We start from the raw sequence: 12,443 nt of genomic DNA on the forward strand, positions 1-12,443 counted from the left end.
TAATTAACACTAATTATACAAAATTCTAGATCTTAGGTCAGAAATCCCTCGTTCCTACCAAACCATGAACTCCCACTTGACAACGATATTTAAGCATGCCAAATATACAATAATTATTTAAATGATACATGTAATATAAATAGATACCAATATCATGAATACTAAATAACATTTAATCTTCACAATATGTTCATAATACATAATCACATGAGTCATAATTAACAAATTAATAACATAACAACTACATCATAAGCCAACATTTTCTACTAGATAAGAAACATATTTTTTTAATAATATATTCAAAAATACTCAATTATGCCTTGATTCAATTCCCTCATGATTCTATGCCCAGTCCTTTATAGCCATCAACCTCCCTTATGCCGGCCATATACAGCATATCTGATATCATGGAGACTTGAGAGCTCAGACAATACAACAATACATCCAACAGCTCTCTTCACAAAATAAGTATATTCATCATACTCGCATATAATGTCCGATGTCACTATGCGATAAGATCCCCACTGATATTCAATCATTATTTCTTATAGCCTTATGGCCAGAATTTAGATAAAGTCTTTTTAAGCAAAGACATCTTCCAATGCTCATCAATGACATAATTATGATTCTCAATTAATTTAAATATTCAATTAACAATATTAGTGTGTTCCTTCATCTCATGATTAAGATCCATCCTCTAGTTCCTGATGGGCTCCAATAGATGTTGAGTAAGCCTCAAAGATTTTTTGGTGTGAATTATGATCACCATTTTGACATGATTTAACAAAAAAGAATGTGAATACTTTAATATTAACGAGTACAACTTAACATGGTTTCAAGAATAACACATGTTATGCCATTAACAAAAATATTCATGACATACTAAAATATTATTAAGATATCATATGATACATTGGCAATAAAATTATGATTCAACAAATCACTAAATACTCAAGGCAGAAAATAACCGTTAGTTACAGATTATATAAAATGTAGTAACCACCTAATTAATAAGATTTTTTTCAATCTCCACATCGATTCTCTTCTAACATAATAAGGCACAAATCTCTCTTATCTAACTCTGCAAATTTGACACTTAAGTTATGATATAAGTATATTTTCTATACTGTGATTGCACACACGACCTATTAAAAAATGTTGGTTAGATTGATCCTTTACTTGTAGGTTAACAAAGAACAAGAGATATGCCTATATTCTTATATATCTCTTCTATTTTTTTATTTATTTATTTATTTTCACTCTTTTCAGATATCAAAAGATATCATGAGTAATTCGAGACAAAAGACTGGCCACCATTCATTTTGATAGGGTGCCAGCGTTCCAAGGCTACCCCAATCCACCATCGTACTAAAATTGTCTTTAGGAGTTCCATTCATCAGCCTTTCAGCATGCCATCTGCTGGTTGACACCGTCTAATTGCATGCGCTGGGGAGGGGGTTGAGGTTTGTTAAAGGTATTCCAACCAAATACCAACTGCCGGTTGATTCAGGGCATTCCAGATACAAATACCAAAATCCATCACCAGTGAGAAGGTCCTTGAATTCACTGTCAACCCCTCATATCAATGGTCTAAGCCGTACCAAATAAGTCATGTTCAAGGGCTTTCCAGTCCATAATTTGTCCATTACCTTCAGCCAAACCAGACTGGAAGCCATTTCAACCAGACCACTAAGAAACTTCTAAAGGTCAGAGAAGACCATTCCGAAGAAAATACTCCCATCCCAGTGATGAACGACCCAGGGCTGGGTAATTGAACAAGTCGATCCAACAAATACAGACCACAGAACAGGACCACAATTGCCAGAGCTGGAGACTATTTCTTGCATAGGACAAGCCTCCATGTACTCACATAAAACTCACTGAAATGGCAATACAGCCAGGACCAGCGCAAATTTGAGAGCGAAGAGTTAAAGGAAACAAATTTACTCATCACAGGGAATCATCCAGAGATATTTTACCACTCTCTAAAGTGATCAATGGAGTCTGACTTTAAGGTAGAAAACATGAGGATGGCCATCAATACCATAGTTCCATGTATGTGGTATGAAGCTGGATTGGCACAAGAGTGGACAGTCTTGTACCTGTCTCTTAGGGTCATGCTAACAGGTTAACACATGTAGACAACTAATTTTCTTATTTGAATAGCTACAGCAGTACATGCACAAACCAAGGAAAAAATGGAAAAGGAAATAACACAAACAGGTTTATCTGATTCCAGATGGCAGTCCTGATGAAACAAACTGAATTTGAGTTCACGGATATGGTGTCACTGAATATCAAATATGCCTTTATTCCCACTACGAATGCCCATTTCCTGTTGAACATAAACAGTCACAAATAAATCTATAAAGCATGCTGTTGGATATAAAATACTCTCAGCCGAAGTTTTCAACGGAATTGACCCTCCCAAGACTAATCCGGCTTTCGACTGCAAATGGTATTTCTCCGGACTTCTCCAACAGCCGGGTTTCCACAGTGCTGACTGAACTCCCCCGACAGACGAACTCCCACTGCACCACCCCAAACTCCTTCAACATGAGTTCCCCCAGTCGTCTATCAAGCCGCCCCAAGCGCTCACTAAGCTCTGCCGCCAGCCGACCTCCTACGACCGTCGGCTGCTCCCCGAATCCCTTCCAGACTTCTTCCAGCCAGGTTCAACTCCAATCCGAACTACCTCGGACCTCGCCAATGGCCGAACTTCACCAACGGCAGATTTCTACAACTATCAGACTCCGTCCGGACTCCTACGGGAGCCGGACTTCGTCCCCAACCTTAACCGCTGGAAGGCTCCGTCCGGACTCCTACGGGAGCCGGACCTCGTCCTCAACCTCGACTGCAGGCGGACTTCGTCCGGACTCCTACGGGAGCCGAACCTCGTCCTCAGCTCCAACTACAGGCAGACTTCGTCCGGACTCCTACGGGAGCCGGACCTCGTCCTCAACCTCGACTACAGGCGGACTCCGTCCGGACTCCTACGGGAGCCGAACCTCGTCCTCAACTCCAACCGCAGGCGGACTCCGTCCGGACTCCTACGGGAGCCGGACCTCATCCTCGACCTCGACTACAGGTAGACTCTGTCCAGACTCCTATGGGAGCCGGACCTCGTACCCAACTTCGATTGCAGGTAGACTTCGACCGGACTCCTACGAGAGCCAGATCTCGTCTCCGACTCCAGCTACAGGCAGACTTCGTCCGGACTCCTACGGGAGCCGGACCTTGTCCTCAACCTCGACCACAAGCGAACTTCGTCCGGACTCCTACAGGAACCGGACCTCATCCTCAACCTCGACTGCAGGCAGACTCCGTCCGGACTCCTACGGGAGCCGAACCTCGTCCTCAGCTCCAACCGCAGGCGGACTCCGTCCGGACTCCTACGGGAGCCAGACCTCATCCTCGACCTCGACTACAGGTAGACTCTGTCCGGACTCCTACGGGAGCCGGACCTCGTCCCCAACTTCGATTGCAGGTAGACTTCGACCGGACTCCTACGGGAGCCAGATCTCGTCTCCGACTCCAGCTACAGGCAGACTTCGTCCGGACTCCTACGAGAGCCGGACCTCATCCTCGACCTCGACTATAGGTAGACTCTGTCCGGACTCCTACGGGAGCCGGACCTCGTCCCCAACTTCGATTGCAGGTAGACTTCGACCGAACTCCTACGGAAGCCAGATCTCGTCTCCGACTCCAGCTACAGGCAGACTTCGTCCAGACTCCTACGGGAGCCGGACCTCGTTCCCAACCTTAACTGCTGGAAGGCTCCGTCCAGACTCCTACGGGAGTCGGACCTCGTCCTCAACCTCGACTGCAGGCGGACTTCGTCTGGACTCCTACGGAAGCCGAACCTCGTCCTCAGCTCCAACCGCAGGTGGACTCCGTCCGGACTCCTACGGGAGCCGGACCTCGTCCTCGACCTCGACTATAGGTAGACTCTGTCCGGACTCCTACGGGAGCCGGACCTCGTCCCCAACTTCGATTGCAGGTAGACTTCGACCGAACTCCTACGGGAGCCTGATCTCGTCTCCGACTCCAGCTACAGGCAGACTTCGTCCGGACTCCTACGGGAGCCGGACCTCATCCTCAACCTCGACTACAGGCGGACTTCGTTCGGACTCCTACGGGAACCGGACCTCATCCTCAACCTCGACTGCAGGCAGACTCCGTCCGGACTCCTACGGGAGCCAAACCTCATCCTCAACTCCAACTGCAGGTGGGCTCTGTCCGAACTCCTACGGGGGCCGGACCTCGCCCCCAACTTCTACTGCTAGCGGACCTCGTCTGGACTCCTACGGGAGCCGGACTCCGCCCCCGACTCCGATCGCAACCCGCCAGCAACATCCAAGCTCCTCTCAAATGGATAGCCACTTCTCTCCGCCGGACGCCTCAATCGAGCTTCAGCCGACAGGCCTGGACCCCTTGGCAGGCCGCAGTAACGGCCACGACTCTACTCCACTTCCTGCGACGGCTTCCACGCGGCTCCATCACTCCCTGGCAGGCCGCAGTAACGGCCACGATCCTGCTCCACTACCTGCGACGGATACGGCGCAGATCCTCCACCCTCTGGCAAGTCGCGACAACGGGCGCCGCTCCACTTCCCGCAACAGACTCCACATGGCATGTCCCGCTGATGGCCACGATTCCACTCCACTACTCTCCACAACTAATTCCTCCTGGCCCCGCGCGGCCCACGACGAGGCGGTTACAAACAATCGCTATCAATCCATTGCTCCCCCTGCCTATAAAAAGGGACCCCAGATACATTATTCTATAAGCTCTCTTTTTACCTAGAAACTCTGCTAAAATTTTCGTTCGAGCACTCCATTCTTGTTGAGGCAGAGAACTGACTTGAGCGTCGAAGGATCTTGCCAGAGCAACCCCACCTCCGGTTTAAACTTCTTTTGCAGGTCCCGACGGCGACCACGACCCCCACAACTCCAGCTTCTCCGACGCAGGCGAATTTTTGCACCAACATGATTGGCACTAGAGGAAGGGCCTGAACCTTCGCAGTACCCTTGTTCTTAAAGGAGCGCTCAACGGGACCGCCTCTGGTCATCTTCTCCGACATCCGCTCCTCCTTCCCCCACTGGATCCTCGTCCGATGCCTTCTCGCGAAGCATCCACACGGCGACCCACAGCCTCCGCGGCCAGACCTCAGGCTCCGGCCTCGCCTCTAGTTTCCCAGGCCCCACATCCTCCGACAATGGTCGCCGGCATGGAGCGATCGGACAATCGGCCTCCGACGGGTTTCACCAACACCATCTCGGGAGGATCCCGGCAGGAAGCAACCAACGTACTGGCCGTACCCCCCAAGCGACAAAAGATTGAGGAGCCCATAACCTTTACTAAAGAAGATGCTCAGGGAGTCCAATTCCCTCATAACGACGCGGTTGTGGTTTTCTTGAATATAGCGAACTACGACGTCCGCCGCATTCTTGTCGACAATGGAAGTTCGGCCGACATTTTGTTCTACGACGCCTTTTTGAGAATGTCCATCCTTGACGGCCATTTGAGGCCGATTACCTCCCCTCTAATAGGGTTTACCGACGACGCTGTCCTAGTGGAGGGAATGGTGACTTTGACTGTAGCTGCAGGTCGATATCCAAGACAATCCAAGGCTCTGATGAATTTTCTGGTGGTGAAGGCGCCGTCAGCCTACAACGCAATCCTCGACCGACCTGACCTCAATGCTCTCCGAGCCGTCGTATCAACCTACCATTTGAAGTTGAAATTCCTCACCAACCAGGGGATCGGAGAGGTCCGAGGAGACCAAGCCCTGGCCAGACACTGCTACAACATAGCCTTGCAAAGAAGTGACCAATCCGACCCCTGTCCAGTTGATGGGCTGGATGCTCGCGACGACCTCACTGAAGAGAGGGGCGATCCAATTGAAGATCTGATACCGATCCCTTTGAACGACGGGAATGCGGAGCATGTGGCGATGATCGGCTCCAACTTGGGGAAGAGATGCGGATGCATCTCATCGATTTTTTACGAAAGAATGCGGACGTCTTCGCTTGGGTTCCGACGGACATGTCGGGGATCGACACGAAAGTCATGGAGCACCGCTTGACCGTTGATCCCAAATATCGACCGATGAAAGAAAAAATCCGAGATCATGCTCCAGAGAGGCAGAAGGCGATAGCCGAGGAAGTGGACAAACTCCTTAAGGCCGGATTCATTAGAGAAGTCAATTATCCTGATTGGATTTCCAACGTTGTCCTAGTCAAAAGCAAACGGCAAGGGGAGGATGTGCATAGACTTCAAAAAGCTGAATAAAGCTTGCCCTAAGGACAGCTACCCCCTGCCCAGAATTGATCAACTGGTGGATGCGACCTCGGGCCATGAGCTCCTCACCTTCATGGATGCATTCTCCGGCTATAATCAAATCAGGATGGCACCGGAAGACGAAGAAAAGACTGCTTTCATTACTAACCGTGGCCTTTACTGTTACAGGGTCATGCCTTTCGGCCTCAAAAATGCAGGCGCAACTTACCAGCGGTTGGTGAACAAAATCTTCAAGGAGCAGATCGGCCGCAACATGGAGGTCTACGTGGACGACATGCTCGTAAAAAGCAAGTCTTCCATGAACCACGTCACCGACCTCGAAGAGACCTTCAGCGCCCTCCGAAAATATAAAATGAAGCTGAACCCGACTAAATGTACTTTCGGAGTGACCTCAGAAAAGTTCTTGGGCTTCATGGTATCGGGGCGCAGAATTGAGGCCAATCCGGAGAAAATTCGCACCATCCAGAGATGACCGCTCCAAGGTCGATAAAAGAGGTTCAGCGCCTTACAGGGAGAGTAGCAGTCCTGAATCGCTTTGTCGCGATGTCAGCCGAACGGTGCTTACCCTTTTTTCAAACTCTCAAGCAGCCGAAGAACTTCTGTTAGACCTCTGAGTGCCAGCAGACATTCGAAAAACTAAGGAGCTACCTCGGCTCACCCCCGCTGTTGGCGAAGCCAGAGCCTGGAGAGGAACTGTTTTTATACCTGGCGGTCTCTCCCCTGACCCTTGCGGCAGTCCTTGTCAAAGAAGAAGCAAAAGTCCAACAGCCGATCTACTACGTCAGTCGCGCGTTGAGAAACGCCGAGACCAGGTATACCAAGTTAGAAAAACTGACTTACGCCTTGTTGATTGCAGCCGGAGGCTCCAACCCTACTTTCAAAGGCACACCGTAACGCTGCTCACCGACCAACCGATCAAGACGATTCTGCATCGGGCGGATGCCTCCGGGAGGATGGCAAAATGGGCGATCGAGCTCACAGAATTCGACATCAACTATCGACCCAGACCAACAGTGAAGGCCCAGATATTGACAGATTTCATAGTGGAGTGTACTATCCCAGAGGAGGCCGAACCTGAACAATGTGAAATTGACGGCCCGAAATCCCGACCGAACTCCCCCAAAGAAGAGGCAGATCCCTCTGGTTGCTTTTGGGCCCTCTACGTGGACGGGTCTTCTAATATGTCAGGCGCGGGCCTGATCTTGATCAGTCCAGAGGGAGTCTCGCGAGTACGCTCTATACTTCAAGTTCTCCGCAACAAACAATGGAGCAGAATATGAAGCTTTGATCGTAGGATTGAGGATCGCCAAAAAGCTGGGGATAGATCGGCTCCAGGTCCACAGCGACTCTCAACTAGTAGTGGGACAAGTCAATGGAAGCTACGAAGCGCGGGAGGACAGCATGACTAAATACCTTGAAAAGGTAAAGGAGCTCATCCCCGCCTTCAGTAGCTTCAACATCAGACAGATTCCAAGGTTAAAAAATACCAGGGCCGACTTTCTCTCCAAGCTGGCAACGCTGGCTCCGGCCGAATTGCCCAAAAGCGTTCTCTTTGAAGTTCTAAAGTGCCCGAGTACGGAAGAATCGTGGCCCGTGATAGAAATTGACCACGAGCCCAACTGGATCGACCCACTGATAACCTATCTCAGAGACGGAGTTCCCCCCAAGATGCAAAAGAAGCTCGGAAGCTCAGAAATCAAGCCTCCCGATGCATCCTTTATGAGGGCAAGTTGTACAAGAGATCATACTCTTTGCCCCTTTTGAAATGTCTCCAACCTTCGGAAGCTGACTACGCCTTGTGAGAGGTGCATGAAGAAATCTGCGAAAACCATTTGGGGGCTAGATCTTTATCCCACAAGTTGCTCCGCCAAGGATATTACTGGCCGACAATGCATCATGACTCGATTGAATATGTCAGAAGGTGTGATCGATGCCAGAGATATGCCAATATCCAGAGACAGCCCGCCACCGAGCTTATACCCTTGAGTGCCCCATGGCCTTTCGCGCAATGGGGGATGGACATCCTTGGACCCTTTCCCATGGCGTCGAGGCAAAAGAAGTTCCTCCTTGTAGCGATCGACTACTTCACCAAATGGGTTGAAGCCGAACCACTAGCAAAAATCACAGAAGCAAAAGTGCAAAACTTCGTCTAGAAGTCAATCATATGTAGGTTCAGTCTGCCCAGGACCCTAATCACTGATAATGGGCGGCAATTTGCGGGAGCAAGATTCGCCGAATTCTGTGAAGATCTAAACATCTCCCACAACTTCACATCAGTAGCCCATCCTCAGGCGAACGGCGAAGCTGAGGTGACTAACAGAACCCTTCTACAGGGGATCAAGACAAGGCTTGAAAAGGCGAAGAAAACTTGGGCGGACGAACTTTATCATGTGTTGTGGACGTATCAAACTACCCCAAGACTGCCCACAGGAGAGACCCCCTTTGCTTTAGCCTTCAGAACGGAGGCCGTCATCCCAATTGAGCTTAAACTCCCGTCGGCACGAGTCGTGGCATTCGACGAATATCAAAATTCGCAAGGTCTTAAAGCCAACCTCGACTTGCTGGAAGAAAGGCGGGAGGTAGCTCAAGTTCGAATGGCAGCCTACAGACAGAAAGTCGCTCGCTATTACAACTCCCGGGTCAGGAACAAAGTCTTTAGAGCAAGAGATCTAGTGCTTCGACGAGCCGCTATCTCGCAACCTCAGGATCGAAGGAAGCTCGCCCCAAACTGGGAAGGCCCGTATGAGGTCAAAGAAGTAGTCCGGCCCGGAACTTATTATCTCAAGGAGCTCGGAGGAGCAGACCTCCCGCGATCATGGAGCTCGAAAAACTTACGGATGTATTACCAATAACTTTATTTTAAATAAAAGTTGCATATCTACACGTCTCCCCTCTTGGCACTATCTTATATCGACAGGGCAGCCCAAACAAACTGTATCGGAAGCAGGAGGAGAACTTCGTCTCGACAAAGTCGAAAGCCCGGTTCTCTTTAGACCGGATGGGGGGAGAGGCCCTGCAACGCCCATATGCGCCCCCACAGTCCTGTTAGGGACAGGAGGAGAACCTCGCCCTAACTTGAGCAAAGTCGAAGGCCCGATTCTCTTTAAACCGGATGGGGGGAGAGGCCCTGCAACGCCCATATGCACCACCACAGCCTTGTTAGGGACAGGAGGAGAACCTCGCCCTAACTTGAGCAAAGTCGAAGGCCCGATTCTCTTTAGACCGAATGGGGAGAGAGGCCCTGCAACGCCCATATGCGCCCCCACAGCCCCGTTAGGGACAGGAGGAGAACCTCGCCCTAACTCGAGTAAAGTCGAAGGCCCGATCCTCTTTAGACCGGATGGGGGGAGAGGCCCTGCAACGCCCATATGCGCCCCCACAGCCCCGTTAGGGACAGGAGGAGAACCTCGCCCTAACTCGAGCAAAATCGAAGGCCCGATCCTCTTTAGACCGGATGGAGAGAAGGGCCCAGCAACGCCCATATGTGCCCCTACCGCCGCGTTAGAGACAAGAGGAGAATCTCGTCCTAACCAGAGCTGAAACCTGTTACGACAGAAATAGGAAAAGAACCTCGCCCCGACATCAATTAAAGTCTGGTCATTCAAGACCAGATGAGAAAAAGGGGGACCTTCCCCAGCGGCCCCTTCGCAATAAGACTCCATCCGGACTCCTACGGGAGCCGGACTCCATCTCCCACTTCAACTACAGACAAGCTTCGTCCGAACTCCTACGGGAACCGGACTCCGTTTCCAACTTCGACTGCAGGCAAACTCCGTTCGGACTCCTACGGGAGCCAGACTTCGCCCAAGACTTTGATCAAAAGAAGACTCCGTCCGGACTCCTACAGGAGCCGGACTTCATCCCAAACTTCAATTGCATGTAGACTCCGTCCGGACTCCCACGGGAGCTGGACTTCGCCCCGACTTCGCTTACGGGAATCGGACTCCCGTAGCCCCACCAAGAGCGGAGGAAAAATTCCACTCGAAAAAGAAAAGGGGAGGAGGGGTTAAAAAGGAAAGCGATGGGCTTCGACGACGAATGGAAAACAAACAACGTCAAAGATGCAGAGAACCCCGTCTCAGCAAGGATTGGGGTTCTTATCAAGAATCCCAGCTCCCAACGAAGCTCTCAACGTAAGCCCGAGATGAGACGACTTTCTCAGGGTGATGGAAGCTCGGGCCTCCGAGTCCGAGCCCTGGGGGGAGGCACCAGACCCGAGCGGCCCCAGACAAATCTGCGGCCACGGACGAAAAGGGCAGATCGATACGATGGCAATCGGGGACCTCCGAATGGTGTGAAGGTCGAAAAAAAGCTCGGCAAGCGACAATTCAACACGTGAGTATAAGAGGTAGCAGAAAATTTTCTTCTCATATTATTCATCCAATATACATTATAAAGCCATTAAGGTTGAAGGAGAAGGGTAGCTGAAAGACGAGCCGATGTGACAACTACCGGTAACCAATGGACGACGTCAAAAAAAAAAAAAAGAAAGAGAGAGATAAGGGGAAAAAGAAGAAAAGAAGAGAAATAGAGAGAAGGGAATACAACAATAACAATGATGAAGGAAAGAAGTTCGGCAGACAACAATTCGATGCAAAGTACGGACGAAGTAACAAAATCCCCTCTCATTTTTCGATTAACAAGATGTACGTTACAAGACCCAGAGGGCCAGAAAAAGAAAACATTATTACAAAACTCGAAAGGGATACACCGGAGGCCACTTCAAGCTGTAGACTTCTCTTCTCGTTCTGTCCTTTCCAGCAGCATTTTTCAGTACGTGTGATAAGCCTCTCGGCTCTCGCCCCCCACCTCGTTCCACTCCATCTCCAAAATCCCAACCCTAGGGGGAAAAGGATGGGATAAAATTCAGAGAGCAGCAAAGGCAACGGCAGCGGCGACAACGACCTGTTTCAAGAAGAACCGGGGTTACCCCGGAGGCAGCGATGGCGCCGGAGATATGCGCCACCACCATGTGCTCCGCGACAACCACCATCCTAGGTGTTCCGGCAAGGTCGGCATGCGCTACTTCCACCGTCCCCGCAATAAGTTCTACTGCCCCACCGTCGGCGCCGACCGCTTCTGGTCCCTCGGCCCCGACGACATCAAGGATCCCGCCACGGCTCGTGACGATAGCTCTACCCCCTTTACCGGTGTCGCCCCGTTCAGCTACTCCGAAGTTCTCGGACGGGACGCCTTCACCGGTTGTCCCCGTTATTAAACCCCTGTTGTTGAAAAAATTCTCCCTCGAGCCCCCTTTAAGGCGACGGGAACCCGCGGCGGCAGTTTGACAATCGGAGAACTCGCATACCACTGTTCTCCTCCCCGCACTCTTCCTAGTCTGTGGCATCCTCTTGAGGTTGGCCTCCGCGGTAGAGGCCCAAGCGGGAGAACCCCTCAGAGAGACTCGGGGGACCGAAGACGGTGGAGGGCCGACGGAGATGGCAAAGGCCGGCGCAAAGGATGCTCGGAGTCAGAAAGGGCACCGATGGAGTGGTTGTGTGGCTAGGCTCTCAAGCGGAAGAAAGGCGTCGACCCTCAGGCGAGGTGAAGCCCCTGGAGGAAAAGCGGGGGCTTAAATAGGCAACGAGCCTGGCGCAGTTATGGTGGCAGATGTTCCTAGGCCAACCAGTACCCACCACGTGTCCCACTCACCGCGGCATAGAGTTGGCCATTTGCGGACTTTTATGGCGTGACGCTTAGGATCACGTCCTGGTGGGAGTTCCGAAAAGACTTTTCGGATCACCCTAATCGGAAAAAGGCTCCAACATGCGCGCATTAAATGCCAAGATTTCTGAGGAGGTCGTGTGCAGAATTCAAGGGCGTAACTTTGGTTCTGACAATCTTTCTGTACTTCATTCGAAATTCGAACTCGAAAGTAGGGAGACTGGTGTTGGGTATAAATTACCCTCAGCCGAAGTTCTCAACGGGATTGACCCTCCCAAGACTCATCCAGCTTTCGACTGCAGATGGTATTTCTCCGAACTTCTCCAACAGCCGGGTTTCCACAATGCTGACTGAACTCCCCCGACGGACGAACTCCCACTGCACCACCCCAAACTCCTTCAACATGAGTTCCCCCAGTCGTCTATCAAGCCGCCCCAAGCGCTCACTAAGCTCTGCCGCCAGCCGACCTCCTACGA

The sequence above is a fragment of the Elaeis guineensis genome, chromosome 11 (assembly GCF_000442705.2).
Source record: "Elaeis guineensis isolate ETL-2024a chromosome 11, EG11, whole genome shotgun sequence".
NCBI classification, from domain to species: domain Eukaryota; kingdom Viridiplantae; phylum Streptophyta; class Magnoliopsida; order Arecales; family Arecaceae; genus Elaeis; species Elaeis guineensis.